Source organism: Balaenoptera musculus, chromosome 15 (assembly GCF_009873245.2).
Source record: "Balaenoptera musculus isolate JJ_BM4_2016_0621 chromosome 15, mBalMus1.pri.v3, whole genome shotgun sequence".
Classification (NCBI taxonomy): Eukaryota; Metazoa; Chordata; class Mammalia; order Artiodactyla; family Balaenopteridae; genus Balaenoptera; species Balaenoptera musculus.
The window spans coordinates 3856581-3878496 of record NC_045799.1 but is presented as its reverse complement, the minus strand read 5'-3'; positions in this window follow the sequence as shown (position 1 = coordinate 3878496).

Below are 21916 nucleotides of genomic sequence, written 5' to 3'. Positions count from 1 at the left end.
CCACAGTGCAATAATCCCAGAGTTTTCCCCTTAGAATTGATGTTGCTTAGATAATTAATATTATTCATTAGCAGAGAAAAAAACATCTGTAATTCAAAACAATGCCTCCTTATGAAGATAAATCATGTACTCTTGGCAAGAATAAGTAGACTTATTTTACATACCAACACAATATTCTTCTATGTCTATACCTCCTGAAGCCACGTGAAGTCAATGAAGACACAATGCATTGGGAGAAAAAGTGGGAATGGAAACATGGGAAGAACAGATATACCAACTGATGGATCTTCATAGCTTTTTTGCTGACTTATCAAACTCTAATAGTGATAAATTAATCCATTATTTCCAAATTTCCATCATTTGAGAACCATCTTACTGCTTTTTGCCATATGTGTCCACATGTGGGTACATTATTTACTTAATACTTTTATTTAAATCATCTCTGTCTTAAAGAAGCTATTCTTTTCCTAAGTAATAATATCTGTGAAATCTCAGCCTTAATTTGGTAGTTGTGTGTATCTTCTGACATGCATTAAAATAAAAGTATTAAGATTGGTCATCCGTGTAGCAGTTAAATATCATCTTTGTACTACCCGGCACACACCCCACACTCGGGGGAAGCATGGAGCTAATCTAAAAGGTACATGTGTTGTTAGTTCTTGAGTTACTCCAGTTTTTGTTAAGCTCAGCTCTCTCTCCAGTCCAACAGAACTGGTGGCGGCAAGTTGCATTGTAGGTTTATCAGATAAGTGTCTTCAGTCAAACTTTACAGCTGATTAATTAACATTCCAAGTCAAAGGATTCTCACTTCTTTTAGTCTCAAAGGAACAATCATATAATGTCAATATATATATTTTCTTTTTTGGTATTTTATTGGTTGGTTGGTTGGTTGGTTAATGAGTACAGAATGATATACAGGAAAGCGTAGTTAGGGATTCATGCTGAACCACCAGTACTCCCATCAGTTCTGATGAAACACCTGCTTCCATACTCTTGAATTTGAAGCAAATGGATTTGGCTGTACTAACAGCCACGGAGAACAATTCTCCGGTCTCCTGCTTGGGGACAGCCTGTTGATCTCTGGGCTGCAAACGCAGAAGGAATTGCTTGGTGACATCTAGGATGTTTGTCTCCAGCTGTGACAGACGTCTGCTTTCAGCCTCCCTCAGCTTCTGCCGGGGGCAAACTCAACACCCTTTACAAATGAGCATCCAGGCGATTTCTACCCAGAAGTAGGGGAATTGTTTTCTGGATAAATGCAGGCGTGAATGGATTCCTATAGGGAATTGGCGGTTTTGTATGTGCAGCATCTGGGCACGGGACCCAGCCCTGTCTCTGGCCTCAGTGGCAATCTAGTTTGTCTTCTATGTGTATGTTGTGTGAAACAGAGTAGAATTCGGCAGAATTCAGCAGAAATTCAGACAGAGCCCCTTGACTCCATCGTAAATGAAAGGCCAGATATCTAGGCTTGTATTTGGTCTAAAGACCCCCACCCTGTGCGCATGCGGGCACACGTGCGTGTGCACACACGCACACACACAGACACACATGCACGTAAGCCACACCCTACTCTGAAAGTCCTCTTCTTGTTAAAATAAAGAATTGGGTGGAGTGGGCCAATGAGGTAGGAAATGGCCACATAAACGGCCCCAAAGAGACTTCCTTGGAGGCAGGGCCCATGGTGTCTTCATCTCGGAATAGTGCCTGGCTCAGAGCAGGTATTAACGCACACTTGCTAAGTAAACGAATGGAAATAGCTCGCCAGGCAGGGAGAGGAAAGAAAGATTCTAAGATGAGTAATTTGGCCCACCCCTTTTCTGACGCAGACCTGCCTCCTTATCAGAGATGAACAAAGGCATCGAGAGAAGTGCCTGTCCACCAACTTCAGAATTAAGCGACACTTTTCCATTACCTATTCCATCCCGTTCATTCGACCAATGTTTATTGAGTGCTTAAGTACATAGCAGGCACAGGAGCATATAGGAGTGGAAAAGGCATACAGGATCTGTGGAGCTTTTATTTGGGGAAGAGAATGCCAATTCATGAACCAACCAGGCAAACAAATATGTAAGCAACGTGTTATCAGATGTTGCCAATGACTAAGAAAGCAAAGGCAATGTTAGAAAGTGTATCTTACCCTAATTCAAAACGTTTAATGCAAATACACATTTTTCTTTTGTTGTCCTCAGTAAAAGAGAAACCGTCCTACACATTAAGATCTATCTCCTTTTCTGTTTCATGCCACCACCTCAATTCTTTGCACATGAAGCAGAGAATGTTGCAGGATGACGTGTCACTAGTCTTGTACTTATAATTTCTCTTACTCTCCTGAAAGCTTCAGTTAGCGTCAGTAAGCATGGTAATTTGGGGCTACCTGTGCTAATGTGCTGAATTCCACATACCTTAGCACTTAGAGAATGAACGCCTGTTGGATCCTACGGTAGCAGAGAAACCCAGGTGGGCACTATTTTGCAGCTAATTTTCTTGAAAGAAACCATCAAATATTTGATGACTTGATGTGCTCGAGTCTGGATTCTTTTTCTCAGGAAAGGTTAAGAAAGCATCCTTAAAGTCAGAGGTTCTCAAAAGGGAGCAATTTTACCTCCCTGAAGACATAAGACAATGACCAAAGACAGTTTTTAAAAAAAATTTTAATGTTTTATTTAAAAAAATTGATTTTATTGAGGTATAGTTGATTTATAATGTTATGTTAATTTCTGTTGTACAGCAAAATAATTCAGTTATACACATATACATTCTTTTTCATACTCTTTTCTATTATGGTTTATTATGGGATATTGATATAGTCCCCTGTGCAATACAGTAGGACCTTGCTGTTTACCTATCCTATATAAAATAGTTTGCGTCTGCTAATCCCAGACTCCCAATCCATTCCTTCCCCACCTCCCCTTGGTAACCACAAGTCTGTTCTCTATGTCTGTGAGTTTGTTTCTGTTTCCTAGATAAGTTCATTTGTGTCATATTTTAGATTCCACATATAAGTGGTATCTTATGGTATTTGTCTTTCTTTTTCTGACTTACTTCACTTAGTATGATAATATCTAGGTCCATTCAATGTTGCTGCAAATGGCATTGTTTCATTCTTTTTTATGGCTGAGTAATATTCCATTGTGTATATATATACACCACACCTTCTTTATCCATTCATCTGTCAATGGGCATTTAGGTGTTTTCCATGTCTTGGCTATTGTGAATAGTGCTGCTATGAACATTGGGATGCATGTATCTTTTCAAATTATAGATTTGTCCAGTTGTATGCCTAGCAGTGGGATTGCTGGATCATATGGTAGCTCTATTTTTAGTTTTTTAAGGAACCTCCATACTGTTTTCCATAGTGGCCGCACCAATTTATTATACATTCCCACCAACAGTGTAGGACGTTTCCCTTTTCTCCACACCCTCTCCAGCATTATTTGTAGACTTTTTAATGATGGCCATTCTGACCAGTGTGAGGTGGTACCTCATTGTAGTTTTGATTTGCATTTCTCTAATAATTAGCAATGTGGAGCGTATTTTCACGTGCGTATTGGTCATCTGTATGTCTTCTTTGGAGAAGTGTTGACCAAAGGAAGTTTTGATTTCACAGCTTGGGTGAGGGGTGCCACTTGCACCTGAGGTGGAGGCCAGGGGTGCTGCTCAACACCCTACGAGGCACAGGACGGTCCCCATCAAGAAGTATCCAGTCTCACTGCCAATACTGCTGAGGTTTAGGAACTCTGGTCTAAGAAGGTGAGGTCACAGTCTATTCGCGACCCTAGAACAGCCCTGTCCTCAGACTGATGACGAGATTAGAATGGGGAGAAAGACTTGCCTTGGCAGGACCAGCAGCAGAGTCCGGGCTCCGTATCCCAGTCCAGTATGCTTTCCGTAGCCTCACATCTGGAACTTTCCAAGTTGCGTTAGGACTTGTGTCTTGAGTCTACACACAGTAGACCATCTATAGGTTATGGTCCAATTAACTTCATTTTTTTTTTTTCACTCTTCACTCCACCTTGAGGAGAAAGAATCAGGACAAGGGAAGTTAAGTCAATGTGAACGGATGTGTGAATATCAACTAGACATTCAGTAAAGACAGATCAAAAGATCAGCTTTTACTGTGAGGGTAAATGCAACCCAAAGTCCCATACTACTCCATTGACATCTACAGCCAAATGGAATGAAAGAACATGAATACTACTGCTGGGAATCGGGGAGTTTTCAGATTTGGTTGGGGTGCACCAAATCTGAAAGGTTGCTTTGAACCTTCTTCTTTTTAGAGGAAACTGACAACCAGAGGATTTGGTCCTGGCTCGAGTCAGAGGCAAGGCTGTGACTGATACCAAAGTCCCAAAGTCCCAAACATGCTTGCCATGACATGACCAGATCCTGCCTCTGAAATGTTCCATTATGTCCGCTGTCCTTGCTAAGAGTGTCAAGTAGAACAATACATTTTATAAAGGTTTTCTGCATCAGGGTTGGGAAATATCAATGGAGTTCTGGTTAACTGGAAACCATCCAGAAAATTGAATTATCTAGACTAACCCATTCCCCAAATGTTCTAGTTAATCTAGGTGTGATTCTGTTGGTTTTGCAAAAAGAAAACTTCTCTCCTAAGACATCTGGACGCAAATGGTCCCCTAATTTATGTACTTGAGTACAATAAATTTGGCAGGGATCACAAACGTAGACAAAGAAGATGTTAACAGCAAAAAAGACATCACCAAAAAGCCTTTGGAAGACAAACACTTCTCATCTTCAATTATAAGACAACCTGATGCAGAGAGAGAATAAATTAATTTAAAAACCTCCTGCACAAAGAAAATAATGGAAAAATACATCATAAGTAGTTATCCCTTTTGTGCTAAAAACAAGTGATTTGGAGAAAATAACTACATGGGACTGAATGTGTTAGTCTTATTATCTTTTTCTGGTTTTAAATTCTTAGGGGAGAAACAGAGAACAAGAGAAAAAAAAAGAAGCTTTCATTGTTTCAACAAACATTTATTGGGTATTAGTATGTTGCCAGGCACCAGGCTACACTTTCTGTGACTTTTTCTACTTTTAAAATTACCTTCAGTCAAGAACTTCTAGATGCCTCATTGCTGGATTCCGACAGTGTGAGAAAGGCCATTCTTCTAAGGTTTTTGCCAAAACCATTATGGTTCAACTTTAGAGATGCAGCTGGGAATCTCACTTTGTCCCCTCGTCCCCCATGGGAACCTGAGTTTTAGGGCTTGGTCCATCTAGGCTTAGGGGACATCCATTTGCAAGGAGAGGTTTACGAGTCTCAGGATGGCTTTTCCTGGAAGCAGACTCTGAAACAGTGTTCAGTGCCGGGGTCTATCAGGGGATGCCCTTGAGGTCCACATTCCTTCCATGCATCCAACAAATATTTACTCAACACCTGCCATCTGCCAGGCATAGCCTGGTAGAGAAGCTGTCATTAAACAAAATATTACACGTTATTTACTTAAAACTTGTCAAATGATAAAAAGGGACCATACTAGGTGAGAAAAGAGAAAAGAATTGGGGGAACCGACAGACTCGGGGTACCTTGAGCCTGAATGCTGACTTAGGATGAGAGGAAAATTGATGTTTCAGGTGGAGGGAGCTTTGAGTGGCAGGAACCGAAAGGACGGTGGTGTGGCCCTGACATGTGCTATGGGAGCAGACAGTAAGACTGCAGGGGGCAAGGGCCAGACCTGGGGGATTTTATGGGCGGAGTTAAGGAGTATGCTTTTATCCTAAAGGCTATGACCAAAAACTCCACACCATGCTTGGGGATCTAGGAAGGAGATTCTTCTGGGACTAGAAAGCTGGAAACTGGCTTAAAATGTAAATGCACACTCCTGTCGGCAAAGTTCATACTGTTCCTGAGAATGGGAGGTACCTAAGATGAAAATAGCATCTTCCAACGGGCTCAAGAGGGAGCTGCACAGAGCTGCACAGAATTCCATACGGAGCCGTTTAGGGTTTTGTCTCAGCGTCTGGTTCACCCTGACCATGGTAATTTTCACAGCAACTCATCTCAACGGAATGATCTAAGCTTTAAAACGAAATACTTAAAGGGTCAGTTGACCACAAGATTTGAGAACTGCCGTCCATAAACCCTCTAATGAAGAGGTAGATGGCTTGAATTGCCTTGCAGTTTTCACAGTCACCTGGATGAAAAGATGAAAGAAAATAAGTCACTGTAACAACCAGCAGAGTCCAAACGTCTGCTGTCCGGGGTTGCATCTTATGAGACTCATGAAGTAAGACATTTCTCTTCTGACTACAGAGGAACAGAATTGAGGTGAACTGGGATCTGATAAAATTCCAGAGTCTTAGACTCACATTTGGAATCTTCCTTCTTCTCTCTCCCTCTCATTCCCTCTTCATCGAGAGAGAATGGTGGGGAAGCATTTGAAAAGCAAGTCTATTTTTGGATTGAGGAAGAGCAGCCTCTACTAATGTGTGGTCTTACCCAGGATTCACTCAGAGCACCGCACCCGCCGGGGCTGCTTTATTTTGTTCGGCTATCTCCGTTCTTATTTCACATAGATTTAAAGTTTGAAAAGCTTAACCTTTTCAGTCAGTAGCTGAGCTCTCACCGCGTAGAGATCAGCCAATTAAAAAAACAATTCCTGGGTCATTGTAGATGAGTCGTCTTTTATTTGATGCTTATAAAAATGGTCCGCATCCGACCAGGAAGGCATCGGGGAAAAAGCACTTCAAAATGTGCTGTCTTCAAAGTGTCAGAAGATAACCCTTCAGGGCTGGGAACCTGGGAACAGAAGGTGCATATTGGTCTTTAATTAAGGAAACTGTTGAGAAGGAAGAACATTTAACATTTTAAACCACCGGTGGCTTCACAGCTACAGGAAGCGCCTGGGTGACAAAGATGGACTTGTTGCCCCCGCTGTCCTGGTACCTGTCTTGGCCCGTGCAACTGACCCAAAGCTAAATGCTTCCCACCAGGGGGTGGGGATTAGAAATGATCATCGACTCCCCGCGCTGTGACAACTCAATTTTCACAAGTGGCAAAGGAAGCAAAGCTGCAGTCCCCTCCTGGGGGACACGTTTGCCATAAAACATTAACAGAGCTGGAGAAGTAATGGTTCTCTGCCCGGAGAGGCCCGCAGGTGTGGGACCGTGCAAGGGCGCCGCCGTACGCCGAGAGATCAGAACCTCATCGTGCAGATTTCATCACAATTTCATCTGAGGGAGAAAGAGCTTATAGGAGGAGGGATGGAGGAAAAAAAATCCTAAGGATTGTACTTTGATTTTATAAGCAGATTGTTGGAAATTACTGACAGATTGAATGAAATAATACGCTTTGGAGCAGCAGGGAACTTAAAGGTGGAGATCTAATTGATTTCTACCCTAAACCTAGGAGCAGCTATATTATTAATCAGCCCTGTGACCACTGCTTGGTGGTCTCCTGCACACCGGGAGGAAATGTAGCTTCCAGTTACATACGTATGAATTTCAAATGACACCTGGTGTACCAGAGGGACGAATTCGTGTGGCTGCGGAGTCACAACCCATCTCTGGACGCACTTGAGCAGAAACACACCACCCCATAAAATGGTGGAATTACAGAGCATTGGGGGTGGGCACGGTGAGGGTGAAAAGCCCCAGTCCGTAAGGGCCCCACCTGGTCAGCTCTCTGTTGAAGCACAGGCTCTCCTCCTTCCTACAAAGCCCTTTGCCATAGCCCTGGCCTGAATAGACTTCAGATCTGCCTTGAATACGAACTACCTCTGGGTGCATTCAGCCATTTTCGACCCTGAAAGTCAGAGAGACAAAAGGCAGATTGTGTCTGTATTTAAATGATCTTTCAGGGGTTCACGAAATGTCGAGATAAGATGAAGGTCAGCTGGGGAAGGCTTTTCCGAATTAATATGCATTGTTTACCATCCAAGTTTGAAAGATCCTCTTCGGTTAAGCTTCCAGAGTTTTCCTCCGGCATTCAAACAAAAGACAACGTTTTTGTGATAGGGTTGATTATAAGAAAGGAGGATGGTTTCCTTGAACAAAGAAAGTCTTTTGCTTTCATGGAGAAGAGACCCCCCAAAATCACCAGGGATGGCCGATTTGCATATGAGTAGCCACTGTGGGTCCAGCTGGTGCTGGATGTCCGAGATTCCGAGACCAAGACAGACCTGTTTCTGCTCACAGGAAGGCTCAGAGTAAGATGTGTTCAATTATATAGTGTGAGCTGGAATGCTCATTCAGTTATTCATTCAACAAGCCGTCAACAAGCCAGAGTGCCTAAAATCTTCAGAGTCACCGTTCACGAGTCACTAGATAAAACAAAGGCTTATAGGAGCATGTGTTCAATGCTTTGGACCCAGACAAACCTGGGCTTGAGTCTGCCTCTGCTCTGAGTCTGTCTGGTTTGAGTCTCCTCTGTGCCTCAGTTTTTCCTTCCATAAAATAGGGACAGAGAGAACCAGCTCTTGGGTTTCTTGCATTAAATGAGGACCTTTCATCTCTTAGCCAGCAGCTCTGGACTCAGAACTTGACGACACCCTAAAAATGACTGGGAACCTGAAATGATTACAAAATGATAACAAAATCTCTATTACGAAATGGTGATCAATATTTATCATTCTATAAATCAACATGAAAAACATTTAAAATTATGTATTAATTCATTTTAAAGTAGTAATAATAAACCCATTACATATCTTTATATAGAAAACAGCAATATTTTCCAAACCGAGCATTTAGTGAAAAGAGGGGCATTGTCTGCCATTTTTGCACATCTCTTTCAATGTCTGTTGCAGTATCACACTCCATGTGGTCTCTGGAAAATTCCACCATGTGCTCCTAAGAGAATCTGAATATAAAAGGCCAATAACATCTGAGTATTTCTGTGAAAATGGTGTCAAACCCCTTGAAAGGGACCCCAGGTCTCACCACAGCACAACTGTGGCCAGTCCTTTGATCTTCACTATAACCCTTCAGGTAAGTACTATTTTCATTCCCATTTTACAGATGAGGAAATTGAGGCACCAAAAGGTTAAGAAACTTGCCTGAGGCCACACAGTTAAGAGCAGCAGAGCTGGCCTTTAAACCCAGCTGTCTGCCCCTAGGGTCTGTGTTCCTCCCTACCCTTTCTCATTCAGAGAACCCAGAATAGCTCAGACCCAGGAAGCTCTTGGTAAATGAGAGCAGGTGGGACAGCCAGGAAGTAGTGTGACATCCTTCTGTTATGGAAATGATCCCACCCCGTCCTCCAAGGGCCAGTTCATCTTGGTGCTCAGAGAAATGGATGGAGGGAGAGAGGGACTAAGACAGCCCATTAGAATCGAGATTCAAGGCTTTGGAAAACAGTCCTTAAGAATCTGAACATTCCTTAATCACTGAATTCGCATTCTAGAACATCTCCAGGGACTAGAGGTCACTCACAGAAGAGAGTCTGTCTGTCTGAGCACCCGAAAAGCTTTAGAAACCCCCCGGCCATCAGAGCAGCTCTGCCCCCCTTGGCTTAGGCTGTGATGGGGCCAACCCACCACGTACATTTCTGGAGAACAAACAAGACACACACATTTAAGGGAGAGCGGTGAAAATGTCCCATCAGCACAGGTCTCTCAGGCTTTGACCAAAAATGTGGGTAGTTGATTCAAACGACTTGCAGCTTGGGGGGGGGGGGCGATGGGTGGTACACTCTGAGGCCAAGCAAAAGCAGAGGAATATGTCTCACACTTAAAAAAAGTCCGTGGACCATTTTTGGCTCAAATATGCCAAGACTTTGCAACTCACCTGCTCCCATTTGCCAGTTCAAAAGAAAAAAAGAAGAGGAAAAAAACCAGCCACATTAGAATTCATGGGAGGAAATGAGATTGTATTTGAGACACTGGCAACTGGATTTCTTTGTTTTATTAGCATAAGTGAATTATTAATTCAGCACAGAAAAAGCATAGATCTCTGTCATATAAAAAGTCACCAGTACCACAAGGGACCTTCACAAACCAGGATGATAATAATATCTAACTTACATTTGCATAATGCTTTACAATTTCCAAGGCCCTGCCATATACTCTGTGGGTTTAGCTTTGATAGCTGCGTGGAATAGAGTTTTGCCCTGGGTAGAACTGCAGGACAGCAAGGGGATGTGAGTTCATCACCATCAAGCCCCACATCAGGGATAAACACTCTAGATTTAATCAGAAGCGCCTGGGGGGAAAAGGTCATTAATATTTAGCATTTTTTATTGCATTCCCAAACTCCATCGAACTTTTTCAGAATGTGCCTTTGAGAATCAAGGGCCACGGGCCCAGCTCTGGGGAGTGGTCCAGTCTGAGCCTTCATGAGCTCTGTCCGTTCTTTTATCCCTAATGGGATAGAGATGTTTGCCACCGTGAGCAACTTGTCCCAGTTTGCCTGGGACTTTCCCAGTTTTAGGGCTGAAAGCCCAACATCCCAGGATTCCCCTGAGTCTTGGGCAAACGGGGGTGGTTGGTCACCCTACCAACAATCAGGATTGAGAAATCCCTGATAATATCACACACGTTGTGCTCACTATGGTCCTTTCCTTCATCTCTGCAGTTTTACTTCTGGCTGCTGCTGGCTTGGAGCTTAACGTTTCCCAAGTGCCTTTTGTCTGGCTGGCAAGACTGGCCTCAGAGACGTGTTCCTCTCCTCTCTCCCCTCCCCAGCTCTGTCAAAGCAGTGAGGGGGCAGTGGGCGCCCAGCACGGGAACACCCAGTCTCTTTGTGGGGAGTTCCCTGAGTAATATTCCAGTGTGTGTGTGTGTGTGTGTATACACCACATCTCCTTTATCCATTCGTATGTTGATGGACACTCAGGTTGCTTCTGTATCTTGGCAATCATAAATAATGCTGCTATGAACATTGGGGTGCATGGATCTTTTTGAATTATAGTGTTTTTGTTTTTCTCGGGTATCTACCCAGGAGTGGGATCGCTGGGTCACATGGTAGTTCTATTTTTAGTTTTTTGAGAAACCTCCATATTGTTCTCCATAGTGGCTGCACCAATTTACATTCCCACCACAGTGCACGAAGCTTCCCTTTTCTCCACATCTAGAAACGTGTTTTCCCTGAGAAGCCAGAAGTCTGTGGACAGAATAGCCCCAAAGACAAAGACCTTGGAAGTGCCCGTCTGCCCGTGAGGCCATCTGACCTACCCTATGAAGCCAAAGGCTTAGAACACAGCAAAGCCTCCTCTTCCTGTGCAATTTTGGGAAGATCCAGAAGGTTATTCTGAGGAGGATTTAGCAGCTAAAGCTGATAGAAAAAGAAAATAAATGAATAAAAGAAAATAATCACTGTCCTCCAGGATGTAGCCTGAAAAATAGCAGCATAATCTTGATTTCATAATAATTCAAACCAGATGAAGAGAACTTCGTATCTAACCCCACACCAATTGCTCTGATTTCTAATCAATTATTGTGGAAGTAATCCATCCATCACCCACCCATACATCCATCTATCCACCCACCAGCAGCCACTGGGTGGGGGAGGGGAGGTGCCGAGCACAGGCTCCAGAGTCAGGCAAGATTGGAGCTAAATTCCTATTTTGTTCATGCATCAGTTCTATGATTTGGGGCAAATTACTGACTTTCCCTGAGCTTCAGTTTTCTCATCTGTAAAGTGGGGGTAGTAATTGTTCCTGCTTCACAGGGTTAAAAGCACATAAAGTTCTAAATGCTCAGAGCCCGACACACACACACCGAAGGTTCTCACTCACCATGAGCTCTCTCCTCAGTTTTCACAGAACGAGCCTCAAGGCACCATCGAGTGGTGGCCACAGAGAGCCAGGGTCAAGGTGAGTGATGGCAGAGCCCTTGAGGTCCAGCCATGGTGTGGTCATTGCCCATTTTCACTTTGAAGTAACATGTCTACTTCTATACCTTTATCCTACAAAAACACGTTGACAGGTGCCCCAAGACATTTTTTAGGAGAATGCAGCATAAATGCCCACCCACAAGTAAAAAGTTCAGCAAACCATAGTACATCTGTTCAATGCATATGCTGCAGGGTTCAAAAGAATGAGTCGATTGGTAAGTATCATAGGGAAGGGCCACCGAGTTGAGTCTAAGAGTATTTAGCAGATGCCCATATTTTTATAAAAATAAGCAAGAAACAATAATGTGTTGTAGCAGAGCCTAGAGGAAAATAGTGGAATACACAGGAATAGGTGTCACACAGCTGTTGAGGTTGGCTTTCTCAGAGGATGGTGGTGTCATGAGTAGCATGGTCATATCATTCATTGGCCAATGGAAGCCCCTTGGGGCATACCACAGGGGACTTTCCTTGGCATCGAAGAGCACTCGGGATTCACATTTGCTGGTGACAAAATCCCCGGCAAATCTGCTTAGTTCGTGTCCCCCTTCCCAGAGCCCTTTATTCACTGGGACTAAACCAGGCCTGGGCGGGGGAGGGGGGCTTCTCCCATCAGAACCTAGGGGTAGAGAGCCGGCCGGCTGGGATGTAGCACTGCCCAAGCTGTCAAGGGAGAATGGGAGCCTGGCTGCTGGGAAAACAGAATCCACCGGGTCCAGTGCGGTCCATGGCATATTTTTGCAACATTGGAAGGTTATAGACCTGAATGTCATTGAGGGAAATTCACTGGGGTGATGCAAACAGCAAAAGCAAGGGGACCTTCTAAGAAATGCCAGTGGATAAGGCTGGAGGCTGCTGAAGACTCAGAAAAGCAATAAAGTGGTGAAGAGAGAAGGAGGAAGGAACCCAGGTCCCAGGTGGTGAGAGAGTGTGGGTTTTCTTCCTTGCACCGGGGCAAGGGAACTGGGCTTTGAAGAGCCAGCAGTGGGAATGGGTAGAGCGAGATGCTCCGGAAGGAAAGTGTTTGCTTCCCTTGATTGGAAGCAGCTGTGGGTCTTGAACCTTGCAGAGAGGCAGAAAGTTTGGTGTCTCGATGGTGTGAGAGGTTACTCTGGATGATTTCCTGCCACCCAGGCCCCACGGAATTGGAACCGTTTTTCAACTTCCTCAGACATCCAAGACTTCCAGGGGTTCTGGGAAGGTCTCCGAACATCCCTCTAAGTCAACCTGGCCATGTTGCCCCTGGGAGGGCTCGACTGATTCCATCACTGGGGGAGCCCCGAGCTCCCAGACCTTGTCGGCTCACTCACTGCCTGCCCCTCAGAGCGACTTGGGTGACTCAAGCTTCCAAGCAGAGAAATGATCCCTTGGAGATCTGCGCTCACATTTAATTCTCAGGAGCCCTGGGAGGGTTACCGTGATGTAAACAGAAGCCTTAGAGCAGGGTCAGAGAAGTTGCTAGAATGATAAGCAGGTTAGGAGACAATGAGTTTTGACTCCCCTGGATGGTCCCCTCACCATCACATTGGGGCCAATTAATAATGCCTACCTTAAAGGGTTCTATTTTGTAGCAAGTTTTCAAATTTAAACAAATTTTTAAAATTTTAAAATAGTTTCAGATTTACAGAAAAGTTGCAAAGGCAGTACAGAGTCCCCATAAACCTTTACCCAGTGTCCCTTATTTTTCACATCTTGCATTTCTGTGGTGCATTGGTGACAATGACAGTGTCGACATGGGTATATTACTATGAACTAAACTCCGCAGTTTATTCAGATTTCACTAGTTTTCTCCTAATGTCGCTTTGCAGGTCTAAGACCCCATCCAGGACACCACATTGCATTTGGTTATCACATCTCCTTAGGCTCCTCTGGGCTGTGATGATCTTGACGGTTTGGAGGAAGACTGGTCAGGTGTTTTGTGGCATGTCCCTCCATTTGGGGAGGGGACCACAAAGGTGAAGTGCCCTTCTCATCACGTCATGTCAGGAGTTCATGCCATCCTCCAGCTTGATCATGGAGGGTCATTTCGAGGGTTCAGTGATATCATGCTTATAAGACACTTGGAAGAGCTCCTGGCCCCTAGCAGGTCCGCGATGATTCGACAAATGGATTAACAATTGAGCAAGTGATTGTTGAGGATTTTGGCTTTGTCAGTTTGTGTGTCTATTTCAGACAAACACGAATCAGCCCCCGTTCCTACCTTCCAGGACCCTCCTGTCCCGGGTGTAGACAACCACCTCCACCTCCAATCCATAATGCTTTGTTCATGATGCTTTTTTCGGCTGCTTCAGCGTCAGGGCTGTAGCTGCTGGCAACTGGGATGTGTGGGAAACAGGAACATGAACCAACACAGCAATTTCTGGCCAGGGATGAACAGCCCAGCAGACAAAGGAACGGAGGTTTACAGAGCCACAGCTCAGCCTGCAGTGGAGACAGCGAGCCACTAGAAAGGAGGGGATTCTTTTGAAATAGCTCTCAGTGGAACCCAGTGGCTGTGAGGAACACCTGCAGCGTCTCTTGCATTGATTTCCCACACTACCTTGGAAGCACCCCTCCAAAATGGCCATTGTTGATTTCCTTGTATGCAAAAATGGGGGCAGTCATTGTGGAGTGGCCTTTCTCTCCAGTTTAAGTTGATTAGCCTTTGGGTACATGTAGATACAGAGACAAAAAAAATCCCAGTCCTCAAAAAGCTCAGTTTTAGAATATGATGAGACTCAAAAGGTACAAAACGTGTAAAATTACTTTAAAAGAAAAAGTGCAATACAAATGTAAGATTTCTAAATAAAAGTTTGGGAATTCCGTGGTGGTCCAGTGGTTAAGACATGGGCTTTCACTGCCATGGGCCCAGGTTTAATCCCTGTTTGGGGAACTGAGATCCCACAAGCCGTTTGACGTGGTCAAAAAATAATAATAAATAAATAAAAATAATAAATGAATAAATAAATAAAAGGCTGAGTGAGATGTTCTCATCTGTCTTTCCAGTCCCTTTTTCTCACCAGCCTGGTGATACCATCAAATATAAAAAATGCTGCTGTGGAGGTTTTGCTGCCTCTGAGTGGCCAGAATGAGGGGAAATCTCCATCTCTTACAAGATAGGCAATTTTTAAATAACAAGTTTTCAACCAAGACACAACATGGTTAGTATAACTCCCTAACACTCAAAGCCATTGTCTTGTTCTTTCTGAAAATCTTAGAGGATACAGTTTGGGAACTTGTTTCAATTCAGCAAACTGTGGTTTTAACAGGAGCATCTAAGAAGTTCCCAGCACTGCTTTTGGGGGATTCTTTAATTACAATGAATGTCCAATTGAACTCAAGTGAGCTTTAATTTTTTTGACTGGAGAAGCAGCAGTGATGGGTACGTGAGGGTGTGCTTCTGCTTTTTGCAATTATCGGAACATTTTAATCACATTTTCCTAATCAGTAAAGAGCTCATAGCACATATAGGATCATGGGTGAAAAATGGATACTAGGGGAAACTAATTATTTTTTATTTTTGAGGGCAAGGGGGAGAGGCTAGCTTAGCACCATGGACTTATAAATGGACTTAGGACTTATAAATGCTCCAAAGCTCAACAGATTCCCTTACAGCAGAGCACTGATGGGCAAGGCTGCAGGGAACATTTCCAAGTGGAGTTACATTGCACAATGTACGTGCTTGAGCTCTAGGAGTTTTAAATTTATGCCGTGTATGAACTGCACTTATTTTCACCATGATTTCCCAGGGAAAGTTTCGAACCCCAGAGGAATAGCATCCAGTCCTAGAGTTAGAAGACAATAGAAAATCAAAGGGCTCCAGCCTTTTTTTTTTCTTTTTCTTTCTCCCATCCTCCATTGACAAGAAACAGAAGTTCTGCCCGGTCAGGCAGATGGTCTCAGTAGGACAAAGCACATAAAATGAACGCATACCTGGATTTTTTTTTCATACCTGAATTTTTGTTTGCAGATGTTAGTCCGTGTGAGCAGAGTTGGTGTGAGGGTACCAGGGGTTCTCAACCCAAATGTTCCAGCCGTAGATTTTAGTTACTAGAGTCACTGGGTTCCCTGTTCTGCCTGAGCTGATTTGAGTTGGGTTTTGGGTTTTGTCATCTAAAGAGTCCTCCCTGGTTTCTAAACACAGAGCCCGGTCTGCAAGGGGATGCTTAGTAAGCATTCCTGTCTGAATGACTGAAGGCTTTAAAATGCACACTCCTGTCCACCAGGGTTCCCAGCCTTGGCACATAGACACTTGGGGCCAGATGCTTCCTTATAGGGGCTGTCCTGTGCACTGCAGGAGGTTTCACAGCACCCCTGGCCTCCATCCACTAGATGCCAGTAACCAACATCGCTCCCCCAAGCAGTGACAATCAAAACTGTCTTCAGACACTGCCCAGTGTCCCCTGGGGAGCAGGCATATCACCCCCAGTTGAGACCCACTGATGTAAACAAACCTGCAATACCTCATTTTGAAGAATGTATTGGACATCTTCTATAAAAAGTACCACGTGGATTGGATGAGAACACCAAAAAAGAAACTAACATAAAATGAGAGAAGGTGAATTGAAATGAAAGAAAGGTCAAGATCTTATTTCTTGTGTTCCTTCTGGTTTAGAAGAGGTTTGCCATCTTCAGATGCCAATGCTGATCCAAGCCATTTATATTCCAGAAGCTTCTGGGAGAGAAATGGATCTCATTCATCAGAGGCTGCCAGTCACCATTCACCCCCTGGTTTGTTTTGGAGTCATTTAATTTCTTACCGAACACTGCTCGCATTTGCACCCTGTCTCTATCTTTCTCTCTCTTAATAATGAAGGGGTTTCAAATAAATAGAAGTTTGCTTATCATCCTAATTGCACTTATTTATTTAGAACAGCGAAGTCCTCTTGAGATGACAAATGTGCTTTCTGCCACAATTCTGCAGCTGAAGGTTTAGAACGGATCGTGTAATTAATTGGATTCTGTCACCAGAATGCTGGCTTCCCTTTGCTTCAGTTTGCAGGTGTGAAAAGTCCCAGAACCGGCCTTGCCAGGTGAAGCTTCCATGCGTTTTAGCCTGAGGGGACGGGACCTTGTAGGCTGGCCCTGCAGCCCCTCAGTTTTTTCACTGGCTTTTGACGTCGGGAAGATTCCCCCTTTGCACATAGCCATCTCCTCTGTTGAATCTGGACAGCTTTGAACATTCATTACACCACAGAATTGGGCCCTGCTTTTTGCCAAATTGTTATTTCTCAAAGCTTATTTAGACAACATCTGGCCTCCGTTTTGCTTGATGTAAGGATTTTCTCCTGAGGCCCCTGCCTTGCTTCCCCAGCTGTCTAAGGCTACTTCTAACCATGAAATCTTATTCATAATCTACTGTGAGACAGAACAAAGGCACCACGGCTACACAACCTACTCAGAAGTCAAAAGCATCACTACCCCTCGCCCAATCTTTCCCCGCAATGCTTCTCTGTTTAGACAATGTGCCGGTATTTCTGACTCTGTGGGGAAATGCACCCATGGCAAAAACCAAATCTGAGAGTCTTAGCGCTGACTGCACTCTTTTGCACGTTAGCCTTTAATTTCATTATCCCTGCTTTGCCCGGAATTTTTTTTTTTTTTTCAATTCCCCTGACACAACTTTCCAGAGACTTTCCCCACCTCTTTCCCATCCCAAACAAACACACAAACTTTGCAGAAGGAGGCAGGACTGTGCTCAAGAGAATACGTCAGGCAATCCAAGGAAACAATCATATATTCCTCAGTGACACATGAAAAGGGTGAATTTAAAGTACTTTAAGTAGCCAATGCAGGAAAACAAAAACAAACAAACAAGAAACCCCAGCAAGGCCCATGGACCAATATGTCAGATTTTTACACGGATTTGATCAAATCGAGGGATGATCCAGAGGTCCTGACTGGATGAACCCATGTCAACATACATTTAAAAACTGATTTTTCAAGGAAACCTAAAGGACTGTTACAGAATAAGTATTTAAGGCAAACAAAAAAGCCATGCACATAGGAAGTAATCTTGTTTCCTGTCCCTGGCAACTTCGTGGAGTGATTTACTCTTTAATATGTCTGAACATCAAAGGAATCCATTCATTTGAAATATTTTCCAAGATGTCATAAAATAACGTTTCTCTTCCAAACAAAGCCCAAGCTGGCACGGAAGCTTTCATTTGTATAGCTATTGGTATTTAAAATTTAAATTCCCCTCCAGAGGGAAAAACTGCTCAAAGAGAGCTTGTGTCTGTCCAAAGGCCAGGCAAGTTCAAAAATTATAATTCAAGTGACCCCAAAGCAAAGGAGGTGACACCTACCAAGGGAATCAGTCACACATTAGCCGAGATGCTTTTCTGGCTTCGAAGGGCAGAGTATGCAAGACCAGTATTTTCTCGCCTGGGGGTAAAGAGATCATTCCTCCCAGGAAATCAGCACCTGTTGGAACGTTCCACCCAGAGAAACGTATTCTATAGCAACATGGTGTGGTTTGATCGCCCCAGGCCGCAGCTGCATCTGGACAATCTCTGCTGATCATTCATGGAAAGCAGAAGCTAGCGATCAGCCCTGGATTTAAATAAAAAATCAAAGCCCCCCTGGCATTTGCGCCCCCCTCCTTCATTTCCGTGTAACCTTTCTTCCCTGGCCTTTCTCCTGACACTTTTTTAAAATGAGAGCTTCGGAACATCTCTTTCACTTGAAACTTGCATTATCTTTCAAACCCCCGCCTCCCCCCTTCCTAAAACTGCCTTTGGAAAAACTACAGAGAAGCCCAGACATCCGTCCAGCAGTGTGGACCCACCCCATTCCAAGTGCCTCGCTTGGTGCCGGACGTCTCAGGGCAGCATTACAGCGGCCATAAGACAAGGATCGTATTTCAGGGTCCCCTGCCCGGGGGCTTCACCTCCCCTTTCAAGAGACGGTGGGAGAAAGATGCAGAGCAGGTCACTGCAGACCAGTTATGCTTTGCAGAGGAGCTGGGAGGAGAGAGAAATGATTTGCCCTAATTACTCTTTCAGAGAGTCACCCTCTGTCCTTGGACTACAGGGCTCTGAAAAAAAACAACTTACTTGGCCACCATTGTCATCAGTAACTTTTGGGGCAGCGGGGAGAGGATTCCCCCCCCCCCCTTTTTAATTTATTTTTTAATGGTGTAAAATATGGATAACATAAGATTTACCATTTTAATTATATTTTAGTGTACAGTTCTGTGGCATTAAGTAAAATTCACATTGTCGTTCAGCCATCACCACCACCATTGGACCATTTTTTTTTAATCAAAGTGTAATTGGTTTACAATGTTGTGTTAGTTTCTAGCGTATAACAAAGTGATTCCGTTTTAGGTTCTTTTCAGATTCTTTTTCAGATTCTTTTTCATTACAGGTTATTAGAAGATAGTGAAGATAGGTCCCTGTGCTAAGCAGTAGGCCCTTGTTATTTATTTATTTTATATGTAGTAGCATGTATCAGTTAATCCCAAGCTCCTAATGTATCCCTCCCCCCCCTTTCCCCTTCGGTAAACATAAGTTTGTTTTCTATGTCTGTGAGTCTGTTTCTGTTTTGTAAATAAGTTCATTTGTATCATTTTTTAGATTTCACATATAAGTGATAGCATGTAATATTTGTCTTTGTCTGATTTACTTCACTTAGTATGATCATCTCTATGATAATCCATGTTGCTGCAAAAGGCATTATTTCATTCTTTTTTATGGCTAATATTTCACTGTGTGTATATACCACACCTTCTTTAACCATTCCTCTGTCAATGAACGTTTAGGTTACTTCCACGTCTTGGCTACTGTAAATAGTGCTGTTACAGACATAGGGGTGCAGGTAACTTTTCAAATTAGAGTTTTCTCGGGATACATGCCCAGGAGTGGGATTGCTGGGTCATACACCACTGGAACTTTTCTCATCTTGCAAAACTGAAACTCTGTGCCCATTAAATACTAACTCCCCTTTCCTCCCCACTCCCTTCAGCGTCCCCAGCCCCAGGCACCCACCACTCTACTTTCTGTCTCTAGGAATATGACTCCTCTCAGTTCTTCATATAAATAGAATCTGGCACTATTTTCCTTTCGTGACTGGCTTATTTCACTTAGCAAAATGTTTTCAAGATTCATCCCTGTTGTAGCACATGTCAGTTTCCCTCCTTTTTCAGGCTGAATAATATGCCACTGTAGACAGTATGTACCGCTTCTTATTTATCCATTCCACCATCAGTGGGCATTTGCTTCCACTTTTTGGCTATTGTGAATAAACTACTATAAACACTGCTATAAACATGGGTGTACAAATATCTGTTTGTGTCCCTGCTCTCAATTCTTAGTTTCTGTTTTTAATAGTAGCCATCTTATTGGGTGTGAATTGATATCTCATTGTGGTTTTGATTTGCATTTCTCTACTGATTAGTGACGCTGAACCTCTTTTCATGTGCTTATTAATCGTTTGTACTTTTTTTTTTTTTTGGAGAAATGTCTATTCAAGTCCTTTGCCACTTTTGAATCTGTTTCTTTGTGGTTGAATTTTAGTATTCTCTAAATATTTTACGTATTAATTCCTTATCAGATATGTGCTTTGCAAATATTTTCTCCCATTCCGCGTGTTGCCTTTTTACTCTGTTGATAGCGTCCTTTGATGCACGAATGTTTTTAATTTTGATGAAATCCAAATTGTTTGGTTTTTTTATTGAGTTATAATTAACATACAATATTATATTAGTTTCAGGTACACAACATAGTGATTCGATATTTTTATACATTATGAAATGATCACTGCAGTGAGACCATCTATCACCATACCAAGTTGTTACAATATTATTGACTATATTCCCTATGTGTCCATTACATCCCCATGGCTCATTTATTTTATAGCTGGGAGTTTGTACCTCTTAATCCCCTTCACCTTTTTTGTCCATCCCCCACTCCCCCTCCCCTCTGGCAACCACCAGTTCCTCCTCTGTATTATGAGTCTTCTTCTGTTTTGTTTTGTTTGTTCCTTTGTTTTGTTTTTTTGATTTCACATGTAAGTGAAATCATACTGTATTTGTTTTTTCTCTGACTTATTCCATTTAGCATAATCCCATCCAGACCCATCCATGTTGTCGCCAATGGTAAGGTTTCATTTTTTATGTCTGAATAATATTCCATCGTGTATATATACACCACATCTTTTTATCCATTCATCTATGGGTGGACACTTAGGTTGCTGCCATATCTTGGCTATTGTAAATAATGCTGCGATGAACACAGGGGTGTGTGTACCTTTTTAAATTAGTGTTTTTGTTTTCTTTGAATAAATACCCAGAAGTAGAATTGCTGGATCATATGGTAGTTCTAAATTTAGGCTTTGAAATGCAAGTCAAAACCACAGTGAGAAAGCACCTCACACCCGTCAGCATGGCAATTATCAAAAACAACAGGAAACAACAAGCGCTGGTGAGGGTGTGGAGGAAAGGGAGCCCTCGTGCACTGCTGGTGGGGATGGAAATTGGTGCAGCCACTGTGGAGAACAGTATGTTTCTTCTTTTTGTTCCTTGTGCCTTTGGCATCGTATCCAAGAAATCACTGCCAAATCCAAAGTAATGAATTTTTTCCCCTAGCTTTCTTCTAAGCGTTTTATAGTTTTAGCTCTTAGGTTTTAGGTCCTTGAACAGTTTTGAGTTAATTTTTGTATATGGTGTTAGGTAAGGGTCTGACTTTATTTTTTTCTATGTGGATTTCCAATTTTCCTGGTACCATATGTTGAAAAGACTGTCTCTTCCTCATTGAATGACCTTGCCACCCTTGTTGAAAATCATTTGCATATATATGCAAGGGTTTTCTTCTGTGCTTGCATTCATAACTTTTACTGTATTTATGCATTATTTGAATTTGCCATGTTCTAACAGCATCTGTGTGATCCTGGTTCCTATATGGTAGTTCCACTAGATTATAAAATGCTTAACCCCAGTTAAACAGATTTTCTCGTTATTTTGTTTCTTTGAGTTGCCTGGTGGCTTTCTTTTTTATTTGGGTGATTGTCCGGATCAATGTAGTCAGGTGTACATATTGACCTAAGTGACCTGGTGGGTGGGTCTACCTTGATCCCGACTTGAAACTTGACCCCCACCCGCAGGCATTTCATAGGTAACTTATGCAGATTTCTAATGATT